Source organism: Melanerpes formicivorus, unplaced genomic scaffold (genome assembly GCF_026170545.1).
Source record: "Melanerpes formicivorus ecotype bairdi unplaced genomic scaffold, bMelFor1.0.p_v2 SCAF_96, whole genome shotgun sequence".
NCBI lineage: Eukaryota > Metazoa > Chordata > Aves > Piciformes > Picidae > Melanerpes > Melanerpes formicivorus.
In genome coordinates, this window is record NW_027142448.1 from 261,433 (window position 1) to 278,677 (window position 17,245).

Below are 17,245 nucleotides of genomic sequence, written 5' to 3' on the forward strand. Positions count from 1 at the left end.
AACAGAATGATGATGAGAATTTCATTCCCTATGGCTTTGTGAAGCCACAGCATTAGGTATGAATGCTGCTCACCACCAGCAGGGATGAGCAACCTCAGTTTATGCAGAGGAGCAGGGATCCACACTCCTAGGGGAACCAGCACACATGAAGATGAAACAGACCCACAGCCTTCTGCTATCCAGAAGGTCAGGAGATACAATCATAGAAACATTTCAGTTGGAAAAGACTTCAAATTGAGCCCAGGCATTAGCTAACTCTACCAAGGCTGGTGCTAAACCACCTCCCTCAGCACCACATCTCTGCAGCTGTTAAACACCTCCAGGGATGGGGATTCAACCACCTTCTTGGGAAGACTATTCCAGGAGTTGAGAACCCTTTCAGTGAAAGGAGTTTCCTCTAACAGCCAACCTAAACCACCCCTGGGGCAACCTGAAGACATTTCTGCTCATCCTCTTAGTTGTTCCTAGGGAGAAGAGACCCACCACACTACAACCTCCTTTCAGGGAATTGTTTAGATCCAGGAGGTCTTCCATCTCACCAAACAACCCCAGTTCCTTCAGGTGCTCCTCACTACACCTGGTTCCAGACCCTTCACCAGCTTCACTGCCTTTCTCTGGACCTGCTCCAGCACCTCAATGTCTTTCTTGTAGTGAGGGGCCCAGAACTGAACCCAATACTCAAGGTGTGGCCTCACCAGTGCTGAGTCCACGGGGGTCAATCATTTCCCTGCTCCTGCTGGTCACACTGTTCCTGACACAGCCCAGGGTGCTGTTGGTCGCCTTGGTCACCTGGGCACGTGCTGGTTCACCTTCAGCCAATTTTCCATCTATACCCCCAGGGCTTTCTCTGCTGGGCAGCTTTCCAGTTGCTCTTCCCCAGTCCTGGAGCATCTATGGGATTATTGTAACCTAGGCAACCAGCACCAGCACAAGAGGACACAGTCTCAAGCTGTGCCAGGGGAGGTTTAGGCTGGATGGTAGGAAGCTCTACAGAGAGAGAGAGATTGGCCATTGGAATGGGCTGCTCTGGGAGGTGGTGGAATCACCATCCCTGGAGGTGTTCAGAAGGAGACTTGATGGGGTGCTTGGTGCCATGGGTTAGTTGATTAGGTGGTGTTGGATGATAGGTTGGATGCCATGATCTCGAAGGTCTCTTCCAACCTGGTCTATCCTGGCCTATACTATCCTATTCCATCCCATCCCATCCTATCCTAGTACAGGACCTGGCCTTTGGCCTTGTAGCAACTTACACAATTGGCCTTGGCCATTGATCCAGACTGTCCAGGGCCCCTGTAGAGCATTCCTACCCTCAGGCAGATCAACACTCCCTCCCAGCTTAATGCCAACTGCAAACTTACTCAATCCCATTGCCCAGTTCATCAATAAAGATATTAAAGGGAACTGTGCCCAGTATTGAGCCCTGGGGAATACTGCTTGTAACCAGCTGACAACTAGGTTTAAGTCCCTCCACCAGCACTCTTTGGGTCTAGCCATCCAGCTGGGTGAAGTGTCCACACCCAAGCCAAGAGCAATGCAGTTTCAACTATAATGCTAGAGTTACAGCTACACATGGGTAGACTATGTAGCCTTCAACAGGGTGCAGGCTTTCAGGGGCTTTCTGCCAAAAACTGGACTAAGAAGGTGACTTCTTTGTGGGACTGCTGCACACCTCCACATTGTTGCAAACCTGCCTTATTTCACTGGCTTCCTAATCCTACCGGGTTTTCTCCAGGGCCAGTAGTAGGCCTTCATTCACAATTGTTTCTGTTCCAGCATCTTTATAAACCTCCAAAACAGCAAACCAAGCAGTAACCCATCCAGCCCCCAGCAACCTTGTGTTCTGGGTTCAGGCATGTCCTGGTTGTAGGCCACTTGGCAAGCTGGACTGGTGCTTGCTTAACAATGAGAAAAATCACTTAATGCAAGGCCTGCAAAAACATCCAATAGAAACTCTGCCAGTATTATCATAGTATCATAGTATCAGTCAGGGTTGGAAGGGACCACAAGGATCATCTAGTTCCAACCCCCCTGCCATGGGCAGGGACACCCCACACTACATCAGCCTGGCCACAGCCTCAGCCAGCCTGGCCTTAAACACCTCCAGGGACAGGGCCCCAACCACCTCCCTGCACAACCCATTCCAGGGCTTCACCACTCTCAGGGGGAAGAACTTCCTCCTCACCTCCAGCCTCAATCTCCCCACCTCCAGCTTCATTCCATTCCCCCTAGTCCTATCACTCCCTGAGATCCTGAGCAGTCCCTCCCCAGCCTTCCTGTAGCCCCCTTCAGATACTGGAAGGCCACAATGAAGTCACCTGGGAGCCTTCTCTTCTCCAGACTGAACAGCCCCAACTCCTTCAGTCTGTCCTCACAGGAGAGGTGCTCCAGCCCTCTGCTCATCCTCCTGGCCCTTCTCTGGACACCTTCCAGCACCTCCACATCCCTCTTGGAATAGGGGCTCCAGAACTGGAGGCAGGACTCCAGGTGGGGTCTCCCCAGAGCTGAGCAGAGGGGGAGAATCACCTCCCTTGCCCTGCTGGCCACACTCCTCCTGCTGCAGCCCAGGCTCTGGTTGGCTTTCTGGGCTGCAAGTGCACACTGAGAGCTCCTGGTGAGCTTTTTGTCCACCAGCACCCCCAGGTCTCTCTCCTCAGGGCTGCTTTCCAGCCAGTCCCTGCCCAGCCTGGAATTGTGCCTGGGATTGCCTCCAGCCAGCTGCAGGACCCTGCACTTGGTCTGGTTGAACCACCTGAGGTTGGCTTGTGCCCACCTCTCCAGCCTGTCCAGGTCCCTCTGGATGGATCCCTTCCCTCCAGCTGTCTGCTGCACCACACAGCTTGGTGTCATCAGCAGCCTGCTGAGGGTGCACTCAATGCCACTGTCCATGGCACCCACAAAGATGTTGAACAAGCCTGGTCCCAGGACTGATCCCTGAGGGACTCTGCTTGTCCCTGGCCTCCACTGGGACATGGAGCCATTGACAGCCACTCTCTGGGTGCAGCCATCAAGCCAGTTCCTTATCCATCTAGTGGTCCACCCATCAAACCCATGTGTCACCAGCCTGGAGACCAGGATGTGGTGTGGGACAGTGTGGAAGGCTTTGCTCAGGTCCAGTGCAGAATGTGCTTTGGCTGGCGTTGGCTAAGTCTAACCCACTGCTTTTTCTCTCCACTCCTTTCTCTCTTGGGACAGGGGGGTGAAGGCAGTGGAATGGCTTCCCTGGTCTCCAACTAGCAGGATATTCATGTTGTTTACTGATTGTAGAGATCTGTATAATGGTGTAACTCCTGTGCATTTTGTACACATCCATTGCACTCCATTGGAGAGTGTAGATCTTGCTTGTAAACACAGCTTCATTTGCTTCTAACTGAGCTGGTCTGGCAAAGCTAATGCTGGGGGGAAACTTCAACCCACCACAAAGCTGCACAGAGCTTTTAACCTGAGTTAGAGAGCAAAACACCTGACTCTCAAAGCCAGGTCAACCTAAGAGGAACACATCTTTCAATCATTTTACTGAACCTTTCTGACTTGAGTTGCATACACAACATCCTTTTATTCCAAAGCCACTGCAGTACATCTGTGTAAACAAACAAACACACACAACCCTCACTCTGATTTCTGTAACCCCACAGCTCACAATTAACCTGAAACCCAAGGAGTTCCCACAAGTCATAAAACAAAGCAGCCAGTGATGGGGAATTAAACTCTTCAGTCACACAGGATTACACCAACAGTTAAGGAAAGTAACTCCAGGTTGCCATGCCCATCCACACACAGCACCAGAGGGGATTGTTCATGGGTGCCAAGCTAAAATGTAATCTGTTTTTCTTTTGATTCACAGATTCATTTGTATTTCAACTCAGTTTACAGAACACGCTGCCTGCACTTACAGAACGAGCTGACACACAGTGTATTCTCAGACTACAGAATTAATCAGCTTGGAAAAGACCTCAGAGATCATTGAGTCCAACCTATCACCCAACACCATCTGATCAACTAAACCATGGCACCAAGTGCCTCAGCCAGGCTCTGCCTAAACACTTCCAGTGATGGTGACTCCACCACCTCCCTGGGCAGCACATTGCTATGGCAAATCTTTCTGGGAAGAATTTCTTCCTAACCTCCAGCCTAAACTTCCCCTGGCACAGCTTGAGACTGTGTCCTCTTGTTCTGGTGCTGCTTGCCTGGGAGAAGAGACTAACTCCCTCCTGCCTAAAACCTCCCTTCAGGGAGTTGGAGAGAGCAATAAGGACTCCACTAAGGTTCCTCTTCTCCAGGCTAAGCAACCCCAGCTCCCTCAGCCTCTCCTCACAGGGCTGTGCTCCAGACCCCTCCCCAGCTTTGTTGCTGTAAGGTTCTTTGCTTTCTGTAAGGTTCATAGAATAGAATAGAATTAACCAGGTTGGAAGAGACCTTCAAGATCATCATGTCCAACCCACCAAACAATCCAACACCACCTAAACAAATAACCCATGGCACCAAGCACCCCATCAAGTCTCCTCCTGAACACCTCCAATGATGGCGATTCCTCCACCACCTCCCCAGGCAGCACATTCCAATGGCCAATCTCTCTCTCTGGGAAGAATTTCTTCCTAACCTCCAGCCTAAACCTCCCCTGGCACAGCTTAAGACTGTGTCCTCTTGTTCAGGTGCTGCTTGCCTGGGAGAAGAGACCAACCCCCACCTGGCTACAACCTCCCTTCAGGGAGTTGGAGAGGGCAAGAAGGTCACCCCTGAGCCTCCTCCTCTCCAGGCTAAGCAACCCCAGCTCCCTCAGCCTCTCCTCACAGGGCTGTGCCCAAACCCCTCATCAACTTCGTTGCCCTTCTCTGGACTCCTTCCAGCAACACAACATCTTTCCTAAACTCAGGAGCCCAGAACTGGACACAGGACTCAAGGTGTGGCCTAACCAGTGCAGTGTACAGGGGCAGAATGACTTCCCTGCTCCTGCTGGCCACACTGTTCCTGATGCAGGCCAGGATGCCATTGGCCTTCTTGGCTGCATTGGCACACTGCAGGCTCATGTTCAGCCTACCACTGACCAGTACCCCCCAGGTCCCTCTCTGTTTGGCAGCTCTCAGCCACTCTGACCCCAGCCTGTAGCACTGCATGGGGTTGTTGTGGCCAATGTGCAGAAGCTGGCACTTGGATGTGTTCAATCTCATGCCCTTGGACTCTGTCCATCTGTCCAGCCTGTCCAGGTCCCTCTGCAGAGCCTCTCTGCCCTCCAGCAGATCAACTCCTGTCCCCAGCTTGCTGTCATCTGCAAATTTACTGATGATGGACTCAATGCCCTCATCCAGATCATCAATAAAGATGTTAAAGAGCACAGGGCCCAGCACATATCACACACAAACAACAACAACAACAGAAAAAAAACACTCCACAAAGCACAAAGCCTCTTGGCAAACCAAGCCATACCTATCTTTTAACAGTCAACAACTGCCCAGGGAGGTGGTGGAGTCACCATCACTGGAAGTGTTTAAAAAGAGCCTGGATGAGGCACTTGGTGCCATGATTTAGTTGATCAGATGGTGTTGGGTGATAGCTTGGACTTGATGATCTCTGAGGTCTTTTCCAGCCTGGTTAATTCTGTAGTCTGAAAACTTTCAGAAACAAACAAATAAATGCTAACATTTCTCCCACTGTAACCTGCCCTACAGGTGATTTAAGCACACCTCTCAACATTCCTTCTCACTAAGATACCCCAGACATGAACCTAACAAATTACCTTACAAATGAACCAAAATGTTAATTGCTTTTGCAGTTCCAAGCAACTGCTGCTTGGGATTGGGAGTTTCAGAGGGATTGAAACCAAGCCTACCACACACTTCCCAATGAATGACAACCAAATGAATTGGTTGCTGTGACTCAGCACTATGGAAGATATTGTGCAGAGGCACAAAATAACAGCACATCACCATTCCAATGGTTTCATTAGCTTCAGCCACCAGTGACTAAGAGCTGTGTAAAACAGATGTATTGGCTGCATCAGGCTGAAACCGACAGGAACTTCAAAGCTTGATGATACTCATTCTGCCTCCAGCTCCTTTACACCTAGCACCCTCCTCCTTCCACAAGCTCTGGAATCCAACACACAGCACATTCACTGAGACAGGATGGACAGATGGGCAGAGTCCAAGGGCATGAGATTTAACACATCAAAGTGACAGGTTCTGCACATTGGCCACAACAACCCCATGCAGTGCTACAGGCTGGGGTCAGAGTGGCTGGAGACAGCCAGGCAGAGAGAGACCTGGGGGTGCTGATTGATGGTAGGCTGAACGTGAGCCAGTAATGTGCCCAGGCAGCCAAGAAGGCCAACGGCATCCTGGCCTGCATCAGGAACAGTGTGGCCAGCAGGAGCAGGGAGGTCATTCTGTCCTGTACACTGCACTGGTTAGGCCACACCTTGAGTCCTGTGTCCAGTTCTGGGCCCTTCAGTTTAGGAAGGAGGTTGACTTGCTGGAAGGTGTCCAGAGAAGGGCAAGAAAGCTGGAGAGGGGTTTGAAACACAGCCCTGTGAGGAGAGGCTGAGGGAGCTGGGGTTGCTTAGCCTGGAGAAGAGGAGGCTCAGGGGTGACCTTCTTGCTCTCTGCAACTACCTGAAGGGAGGTTGTAGCCAGGCAGAGATTGGTCTCTTCTCCCAGGCAGCCAGCACCAGAACAAGAGGACACAGTCTCAGGCTGTGCCAGGGGAGGTTCAGGCTGGATGTTAGGAAGAAGTTCTACACAGAGAGAGTGATTGCCCATTGGAATGTGCTGCCCGGGAAGGTGGTGGAGTCGCCGTCATTAGAGGTGTTCAGGAGGAGACTTGCTGGGGTGCTTGGTGCCATGGGTTAGTTGTTTAGGTGGTGCTGGATTGGTTGATGGGTTGGACACGATGATCTTGAAAGTCTCTTCCAACCTGGTTTATTCTATGTATTCTATCTCTTTTCCACTCTGATCGTTTCTCAGTATAATATAAGGTAAAACAAGAACACACAGGCAGTTAAAGAGGTGCTGATGTGGCAGTATAAAAATGAGTCTTGCATTTTTCAAGAGGCAGTCTCCTGTTTTGGGCAAAAAACCCCACAACACAGAACCACAGAATCATTTCACCTGAGAAAGACCTTTAAGATCAATTCCAATCACCATCTAACTACCAAGTCTGGTGCTAAACAATGTCATTGAATCACAGAATCAACCAGGTTGGAAAAGACCTCTGAGATCATCAAGTCCAACCTGTGACACCCAACACCTCCTGACAACTAAACCACAGCTCCAAGTGCCACATCCAAGCCTTTTTTTGTCCCTCAGCACCACATCTCTGCATCTTTGAAACACTTCCAGAGGTGGAGGATTCAACCACCTGTCTGAGAAGCCTATCTCAGGGTTTGAGAACCCTTTCAGTGAAGTTATTCCAGCAGCCAACACTCCTCCAGTGCAACTTGAGGCGATCTCCTCTCATCCTATTACAACAATCTAACACTCCTCACAACATTATTATGTGGCTTGACTTAAAGCATAAGTTGTGGTTTGTGTGTCACCAATGTCAGTGAGATTTGGGAGGCCTGCAATGCCTTTTTTGGAGAGAAACACATTAAGGACATTTAGGCAGAGGGCATTTATTTCTCCAATCAGCTGCACAGAGAGATCCTACACATCTGTACAATCTTAACTTTATACCTGGACTGCAAAAAAACCAGATTAAACACTGTGTGCCTGGCTGAGCAGTTAGTTTCTCACAGAATGCAGGAGCTGGGGTTGCTTAGCCTGGAGAAGAGGAAGCTCAGAGGAGACCTTATTGCTCTCTACAACTACTTGAAGGGAGGTTGTAGCCAGGTGGGGGTTGGTCTCTTCTCCCAGGCAAGCAGCACCAGAACAAGAGGACACAGTCTCAGACTGTGCCAAGAGAGGTTCAGGCTGGATGTTAGGAAGAAATTCTTCCCAGCAAGAGAGATTGGCCATTGGAATGTGCTGCCCAGGGAGATGGTGGAGTCACCATCACCAGAGGTGTTTAGGAAGAGCCTGGATGAGGCACTTGGTGCCATGGTTTAATAGCCTAGAATAGCCTAGAGTAGCATAGAATAGAATAGACCAGGTTGGAAGAGACCTTCAAGATCATCGTGTCCAACCTAACATCCAACACCACCCAACCAACTAAACCATGCAACCAAGCACCCCATCAAGTCTCCTCCTGAACAGCTCGAGGGATAGTGACTCCACCACCTCCCCAGGCAGCACACTCCAATGGCCAATCATTATCTCTGTGTAAAACTTCCTCCTGACCTCCAGCCTGAACCTCCCCTGGCACAGCTTGAGACTGTGCCCTCTTGTTCTGGTGCTGCCTGCCTGGGAGAAGAGACCAAACTCTGCCTGTCTACAGCCTCCCTTCAGGTAGTTGTAGAGAGCTATGAGGTCACCCCTGAGCCTCCTCTTCTCCAGGCTAAGCAACCCCAGCTCCCTCAGCCTCTCCTCACAGGGCTGTGTTCCAAGCCCCTCCCCAGCTTTGTTGCCCTTCTCTGGACACGCTCCAGCAAGTCAACCTCCTTCCTAAACTGAGGGGCCTGGGTGATAGGTTGGGACTTGATGATCTCAAAGGTCTTTTCCAACCTGGTTAATTCTATTCTATTCTATCCCTCCTGAGCCTGGCAAGTAGTCTGAACTATGAAATCAAAACAGAAGAATGAAAAATAATTAGATCCTGAGGAAGCTTTCAGCAGCTGGTGAGCAGCTACATCTTAAGTCTTATGAGATACTCTTAAAACTGAGTCTACTATTCTATATCTACAGAAACCCAGTCTTGTAGAAGCAGTCTTATTTCTTTAGGTTCTTGTGCTTTTAGATTCTGCCTCCTCTTGACACCAGGCATTAATTATGTTCCAAGGAAGAATTCACTTTATCCCAATTTCTTCTCTGTCACTGAACTCCACTGACTCCTGTCCTACACAAGTGGATCAACAGTGACAATGCAATGCCCAATGTACCATGGTGTCCTACCACTTTTTCAGACCCTCCCACTACTAACATCCTTTTAAACTAGTTCTGATAAAAGGAAATTTGCTGTCATCTGCCTTAGTCTACCTCCACCTTTCATCCTCCAAATGAACTATAAAGGCTGCACAGCATTTAATGTGGTTCAAAACATTCACGAGGTGGCATAACAGAATTTCCAGCCTTACTTTTCGACAGAGTTTGTATTCAGCAGAGGTCTGCAGTGGCTGTTTCATTTACCCTTACCTCTGCTCCTTTGCCAGAGTTCCTCTGCTTCTTCAAAATAATTTAAAATGCAGAGGTATTTCTACAGCTCCTGCATCCTGCTGCTGGCATTTTGTATCTTCAACCCCCCACACACATTCTTGGAACTAATATCATAGTATCATAGCATCAGTCAGGGTTGGAAGGGACCACAAGGAGCATCTAGTTCCAACCCCCCTGCCATGGGCAGGGACAACGCACACTACATCAGCCTGGCCACAGCCTCAGCCAGCCTGGCCTTAAACACCTCCAGGGACAGGGCCCCAACCACCTCCCTGGACAACCCCTTCCAGGGCTTCACCACTCTCTGGGGAAGAACTTCCTCCTCACCTCCAGCCTCAATCTCCCCACCTCCAGCTTCATTCCATTCCCCCTAGTCCTAGCACTACCTGACATCCTGAGCAGTCCCTCCCCAGCCTTCCTGGAGCCCCCTTCAGATCCTGGAAGGCCACAATGAGGTCACCTGGGAGCCTTCTCTTCTCCAGACTGAACAGCCCCAACTCCTTCAGTCTGTCCTCACAGCAGAGGTGCTCCAGCCCTCTGATCATCCTCCTGGCCCTGCTCTGGACACCTTCCAGCACCTCCACATCCCTCTTGCAATAGGGGCTCCAGAACTGGAGGCAGTACTCCAGGTGGGGTCTCAGCAGAGCTGAGCAGAGGGGGAGAATCACCTCCCTTGCCCTGCTGGCCACACTTCTCCTGATGCAGCCCAGGAGCTGATTGGCTTTCTGGGCTGCAAGTGCACACTGAGAGCTCCTGTTGAGCTTCTCCTCCACCAGCACCCCCAAGTCTCTCTCCTCAGGGCTGCTTTCCAGCCAGTCCCTGCCCAGCCTATATAAGTGCTTGGGATTGCCCTGACCCAGCTGCAGGACCTTTCCCTTGGTCTCGTTGAACGTCATGAGTTTGCCATGGGCTCTGCTCTCCAGCCTGTCCAGGTCCCTCTGGATGGATCCCTTCCCTCCAGCTGTCTGCTGCACCACACAGCTTGGTGTCATCAGCAAACCTGCTGAGGGTGCACTCAATGCCACTGTCCATGGCACCCACAAAGATGTTGAACAAGCCTGGTCCCAGGACTGATCCCTGAGGGACTCTGCTTGTCCCTGGCCTCCCCTGGGACATGGACCCATGGACAGCCACTCTTTGGGTGCTGCTTGCTTCACAGACCTCAGAAACTGTAGCAAAGGATGGATTTTTTTTTCCCTTCAGAGCAGACAACTGAGCTGCTATCACATCCCTTATCTCTGTGATTTACATCAGTGTGTTTTTCATTAGCATTATCATTTGATCAGGAATTCCATAAGGCTTTAGCTCCTTAGTCTGAAGCAGGATAACTTTCATATCAGTTCAGCTTCCACTCTTTTATTAAAAAGAAAGAAAAAGTGGTCTAGTCCTTCTAACTTGTTTGTCCATTACATCATGCCAAAACTTCTTGCTGAGTGAAACATTGTGAGTGGCTGAACTGAGTGACTTCTTTAATGTCTTTTATATTGCTTCACTTGCTCCCAACCCACCAAGTCTCACACTGCTGAGGAAGATTTAAATGAGTGCATTAGCTTCAGCTATTCCATGCTGCTTTTCCATTTCCCTCTCTGTTTCCAATTACATTAGAACTCCTAACCTCAATTCCTGGAACCTTTTTGCTTCTTTTTAAGCATGCCATGTTTTGTGCTTTCTCACACAGACTGGATTTTGGTTATCTTTCCTGGAGGACACTGTATTGCATCCATTAACCTCTCACCTCTTGTGCAGGGTTAGATTTGCCAACCTAGCTACTTCTCTACTCTTGTACAGGGTTAGATTTGCCAACCTAGCTACCTCTTTACTGCTGTTCTTAAGGCTATGAGTTAAACACCCCCAGTCTGCCCCCTCCAGGACTTGCAAAACATCAGAAGTGCACAATCTTGTGGAGGGACAACCCAAAAGCTATCAGAGCAAGCCTGCCCAGATACAGCACAGTCTCAAACAAAACATACATTCTGTTCACTTCAGTTTATTCAACAGAAGGGAAGAGGGGGCTAGAGCAGAGGGGAAGAAAAGAAAAGAGCACTGTATGGAAACACTGAAGTTGAAAGGAGACTATCAAACAATCTGGTTAAATAAACATTTACACTTAAAAGTCTCTGCAAAGAACCTTTCAGAAACTGCTACAATGTCTGCCTGTAGCACTTTTAGTTCTCTAAGGTAACCTGCTGGGCTGTTGCTGCCTTTCCATTTCTAACTGGACTCAACTGTGACTCCTTTAGGAACTAGCACTCAGCTGAGTATACAGGACCACATTAACAAGAGAGCTCTGAAGACATCAACACACAGAAAGCAGCATCAGGGGGAAAAAAAAGTAATAATCAACAGATGACACACTGACAGCAAAAGGTAAACACCCTGGTACAGGGCTGGAATCAGACAGGTGTAACAATGACTGTTCTGTTAAAGGCAGAGGTGAAAGCAATGTGAGCCAGTAATGTGCCCTTGTGGCCAAGGTGGCAAATGACATTCTCAAGTGCATCAAGAAGAGTGTGGCCAAATGGTCAGGGGAGGTTCTTCTCCTCCTCCTCCTCTAACCTGCCCTGCTGAGGTCCCACCTGGAATATTGAATCTAGTTCTGGGCTCCTCAGTTCAAGAGAGACTCAGAACTACTGGAGAGAGTCCAATGGAGGGCCACAAAGACAACGACAGGACTGTACTATCTCCCTTAGGAGGAGAGGCTGAGGAACCTGGGGCTCTTTAGCCTGCATAAGACTGAAAGATCTTACCAATGCTGGAGATCAGAAGGATGGTGCTGGGCCCTTTTCAGTGGCTCCCAGTGACAGTGCAAGGGGCAACAGGTACCAACTTGAACACAGGAGGTTTCACTTAAACATAGGGAAAACTCTCCTGTGAGGGTGCTGAAGCACTGGACCAAGCTGCCCCAGAGGGGTTGAGGTGTTTCAGTCTTGAGGTCACACAACACCCACCCAGCTGCATTCCTGTTTGATTTACTGCAGGTGATCCTGCTCTAGCAGTGGGGGTGGACTAGAGGATCTCCTGAAGTCCCTTCCAACCCCTAACCCTTCTGTGAGATTCTGTGAGATTTCAAGCTCCAAAGACCCCAAGTCTCTTGCAAGTGAAGTACCACTGCACCTGTTTGAAAGGCTATGACAAGGTAATTAAGAGGAAAACCTCTACCTTGCATGTCATCTTATGTCACCATGCCTCAAGCTACAACTCTTCATTCTCCCTGTGCCTTGGGGTATGTCTGAAGGATAATTAAAAGGTCACAGCTCAAGCAGAAACAAGCCTGTTTTGAACAAGCAAGTTCACATGTCAATGCAGGTGCACATGTCATGCCACAGGGAGAGCAACATAATGAAGCTACAATAAAAACAATGAGAGGTACACCAAGGATGACTTTGATTCAAACTATTAATTTACACAGTATTAACTATGCTATTCTAATAATTAATTGCCACAGTTAAATGCATAATAGCTTTAGTATGAACAGTTTGTGAGGATCCCATTTCCAGAGAGCTATCTGGAAATGCTTCTGCTTTGTTAAGTCTTGCATTAAGTACTTGGAGCAGAAAATAGTATCATAGTATCATAGAATCAGTCAGGGTTGGAAGGGACCACAAGGATCATCTAGTTCCAACCCCCCTGCCATGGGCAGGGACACCCCACACTACATCAGCCTGGCCACAGCCTCAGCCAGCCTGGCCTTAAACACCTCCAGGGACAGGGCCTCAACCACCTCCCTGGACAACCCATTCCAGGGCTTCACCACTCTCATGGGGAAGAACTTCCTCCTCACCTCCAGCCTGAATCTCCCCACCTCCAGCTTCATTCCATTCCCCCTAGTCCTATCACTCCCTGAGATCCTGAGCAGTCCCTCCCCAGCCTTCCTGTAGCCCCCTTCAGATACTGGAAGGCCACAATGAGGTCACCTGGGAGCCTTCTCTTCTCCAGACTGAACAGCCCCAGCTCCTTCAGTCTGTCCTCACAGCAGAGGTGCTCCAGCCCTCTGCTCATCCTCCTGGCCCTTCTCTGGACACCTTCCAGCACCTCCACATCCCTCTTGGAATAGGGGCTCCAGAACTGGAGGCAGGACTCCAGGTGGGGTCTCAGCAGAGCTGAGCAGAGGGGGAGGATCACCTCCCTTGCCCTGCTGGCCACACTTCTCCTGCTGCAGCCCAGGATCTGATTGGCTTTGTAGGCTGCAAGTGCACACTGAGAGCTCTTGTTGAGCTTTTTGTCCACCAGCACCCTTACACAACAAAGAAAGCACCAACAAACAATAAGAAAGTCCAGAGAAACAGCAGCTTGAATGATGGATAAAGAGATGATTACACACAGGCACTCAGCACTAGTTGGGAATTCTGCAGAAGCAGCAGCTCTGGGCTGTCCCAGCTCAGGCCACATCTTTCTGGCCTGGAGCTTCACCTTTCATGAAACGCCCTCAAGAGGCAAAGCTCAAAACCCACCACTCCGTGCAGGAGCAACACCACTTTCAAGATCAGGAAGGAGAGGAGTTTCTGCTGCTTCTGAGGTCTCCGGAGGCACGACAATTGGCAAGGGCCATAAAGCAGATGCAAGACCCTCATCACGTACAGGCAGTCGCTTCAACGTGAGGAAAAACGCCTTGCCAAAGCACCGGACCAGGCTGCCCGGCAAGTGTCCTTCTCTGGAGACTTTCAAAACCTGCCTGGACGTTTTCCTGTCCAACCTGCTCTTGGTGACCCTGTCTTTGCACGGTGAGTGGACTAGGTGATCTCCAGAGGTGCTTTCCAACCCCTGCATTAGATATCGTCCAGCGGTTAGGATAGTGTGAGGTTATGACAAGGCACAGCTCCTGTAAGAGCAGCTAAGATCAGCGGGGCAGGGAGGGGGCGGGACCCGTACAAGTTTGACAGACGCAGGAAGAAGTTTCCCTTCCCTCCCAGCAGAGTCGCCGCCTCTCATGTAACCTTTTCGGTTGGAAAAGAGCTTTAAGATCATCCCGTCCAACCATTACCTAGATCTTAACGATCCCCACACCCCGTCCCGTCAGAAGACAGCACGGCTGGTCGCACGGCACGCAGTGGCACCGGAAAAGCCCGTCCCTGCGGCACCGACTTCTCCGACCTCCCCGCAGCCACCCGGAGGATTCCCAAAGCCAGAGCGCGGCACTTCCGCGGTCCGCCAGGGCACGAGCCCCGCCGCCCCACCGACAGCGCGGGGGCAAGCTCAGCCCAGCCCGGCGCCGCCTCGCCCCCCGGGAGCGCGGCTTCCTCCCGCTCCCCAGGATGGCGGCGCAGAGCCGGCGGAACGCGAGCGGCCCCAGCCCCCGCTCGCAGCTCCCGCCGCGCCGGCTGGCCCCGCCCCGTCCCCTGCCGCGCCTGTTGCACGCGTACAGGCCGGGCTGGCGGGGTCTCCCACAGCCAGCCGCACTCCCCAAGTCTCTCACACCCCATTGTATCCCGGGCCCGACGTGCCTCCGCCCTGACTCTCTGTGGGGGACCTGTCCCTCTTCCCGCGCACGGTGGCCCGCCTGCAGTTATCCACCCCAAAGCCGACTTGTTACGGCGCGGACCCGAGACTGAGGCTCCCCCCGCTCCCCGCGGCTCGGTCCCGCCGGCATCCTCCCCGCTCGGCTCCCCTCCTCCCCAGTACCTGCTGCCGGAGCGGCCCGGCCCCGTCGCACCCTTCCCTCCGTACCCGCCTGCCCAGCGCTGGCTTGCCGACGGCAGCGCGCACGCGCCCCAGCCAGCTGCGTCACTTCCGCTCCGCGCCGCAGGGCCCTCTGGGAGGCAGAACGCTTCCGGTCGGGCCCGGCCCCGCGAGAGCGCCCGGCGGAGGAGGAGGAGGCGGCGGCGGCAGCAGCCTCTCGCCAAGCAGCGAGCGCCCTCCTCAGGAGAGCCAACGCTGGGGGGAGGCAGCGGTCCCCAGGAAGACTACAACTCCCAGCATGCAGCAGGACGCCAGAGGCTTCCCCCTCCCCCCGCGACTGCCAGGAGCGCCACGGCCGGGAGCGTCCGGGGTGGCTGCAGCGGGAGGGCAGGCAGGCAGGCAGGCAGGCAGGCAGGCAGGCAGGCAGGCAGGCAGGCAGGCGTCTCATAGGCCTGGAGAGGGAGGAGATGGCGACCGGGCGCTGCCCCTCAGGAACTCGGCGGCGGCGATGGCGCAGGGCGGTGCTAGGCCTCTGCTGCGTAACCTGACGCCTGTCAGCGCTGCCGCTGCTTTCTGTTCTGCCCTGATCAGGCCGCACCCGGAATACTGCCTCTAGCTCTGGGCTCACCAGTAAAAGACCGTCAAGGAACGACTGGAGAGAGTCCAGCAGAGAGCCACTAAGGTGATGAAGGGACTGAAACATCTGCCTTGTGAGGAAAGGCTAAGAAACCTGGGACTGTTTTGCCTGGAGGAGACGGGGATCTCATTATGCTTGTCAATATCTAAAGGACAAGTGTCAGGAGGATGGAGCCAGACACTTCTCAGGGGGTGTCCAGTGACAGGGGAAGTCTGTGGAGCAAACTGGAGCAGAGGAGGTCCCTGGAGGTGTTTAAGGCCAGGCTGGCTGAGGCTGTGGCCAGGCTGATGTAGTGTGGGGTGTCCCTGCCCATGGCAGGGGGGTTGGAACTGGATGATCCTTGTGGTCCCTTCCAACCCTGACTGATACTGTGAGACTATGATACACAAACAGAAAGAAAAAAGTCTTCCCTTGGAGGATGGCAGAGCATTGGAGTGGACTTTCCAGAGAAGTTGTGGAGTCTCCCTCTCTGGAGGCATTCCCAACCCATCTGGGCATGTTCCTGTGTGTTTTGCTATGGATGACCTTGCTCTAGCAGGGCTTTGGACTAGATGATCTGCAGAGTTCCCTTCCAACCCCTCCACTTCTGCAATTCTGTGTGACCCATGTCACTGCAAGTGAAGCTCAGCACCTTCTGTGCATGCTGAGGAGCACAGGTGAAAAGAGATGTCATTTCTCAGTTTCACTGGCAATAGATAGTACAGGAGTTAAGACTGAACACAGCAGAGTGGTGAAAGTAGGTACAGCAGCAGTACTGGCTGTATAGCTAGCAGGAAAAGCCACAACAGAATCAAATCATAGAATTGTTTTGGTTGGAAAAGACCTTTGAGGTCACAGTATCACTTAGGTTGGAAAGGACCTCGAGGATCATCGAGTCCAACCTATCAACACAGACCCCATGACTAGCCCATGGCACCAAGTGCCACATCCAATCTCCCCTTGAACACCTGCAGGGATGGGGACTCCACCACCTCCCTGGGCAGCACATTCCAATGGCGAATGACTCTCTCTGTGAAGAACTTCCTCCTCACCTCGAGTCTAAATCTCCCCTGGCACAGCTTGAGACTGTGCCCTCTTGTTCTGGTGCTGGTTGCCTGGGAGAAGAGACCAACCCCTTCCTGGCTACAACCTCCCTTCAGGTAGTTGTAGAGGGCAATGAGGTCACCCCTGAGCCTTCTCTTCTCCAGGCTAAGCAACCCCAGCTCCCTCAGCCTCTCCTCACAGGGCTGTGCTCAAGGCCTCTCCCCAGCCTTGTTGCCCTTCTCTGGACACGCTCAAGTGTTTCGATGTCCTTCTTAAACTGAGGGGCCCAGAACTGGACACAGGACTCAAGGTGTGGCCTAACCAAAGCAGAGCACAGGGCACAATGACCTCCCTGCTCCTGCTGGCCACACTATTCCTAATGCAGGCCAGGATGTTATTGGCCCTTCTGGCCACCTGGGCACGCTGCTGGCTCATGTTCAGGCAGCTGTCAATCAGCACCCCCAGGTCCCTCTCTGTTTGGGAGCTCTCAGCCACTCTGACCCCAGCCTGTAGCACTGCATGGGATTGCCGTAGCCAAAGTACAGCCCCTGGCACTTGGACTTGTTGAATGCCATCCTGTTGGCCTCTGCCCATCTGTCCAGTCGGTCGAGGTCCCTCTGCAGAGCCTTTCTACCCTCTAACTGACCAACATCTGCTCCTAACTTTGTGTCATCTGCAAACTTGCTGATGACTGACTCTACCCCTTCATCCAGATTATCGATGAAGA

General features: G+C 51.9%; 1 protein-coding gene across 1 annotated transcript in view; it reads right to left on the reverse strand.

Annotated features, from left to right (window-relative positions):
• KPNA1 (karyopherin subunit alpha 1) overlaps positions 1 to 14,940 on the reverse strand; it is a 76,567-nt gene extending 61,627 nt beyond the window's left edge. The window contains exon 1 of the mRNA XM_068166060.1: positions 14,862 to 14,940. The gene's annotated coding sequence lies outside the window, so the exon portion shown is untranslated. The remainder of the gene's footprint in view (positions 1 to 14,861) is intronic.
• Between the last annotated feature and the right edge of the window lie 2,305 nt (positions 14,941 to 17,245).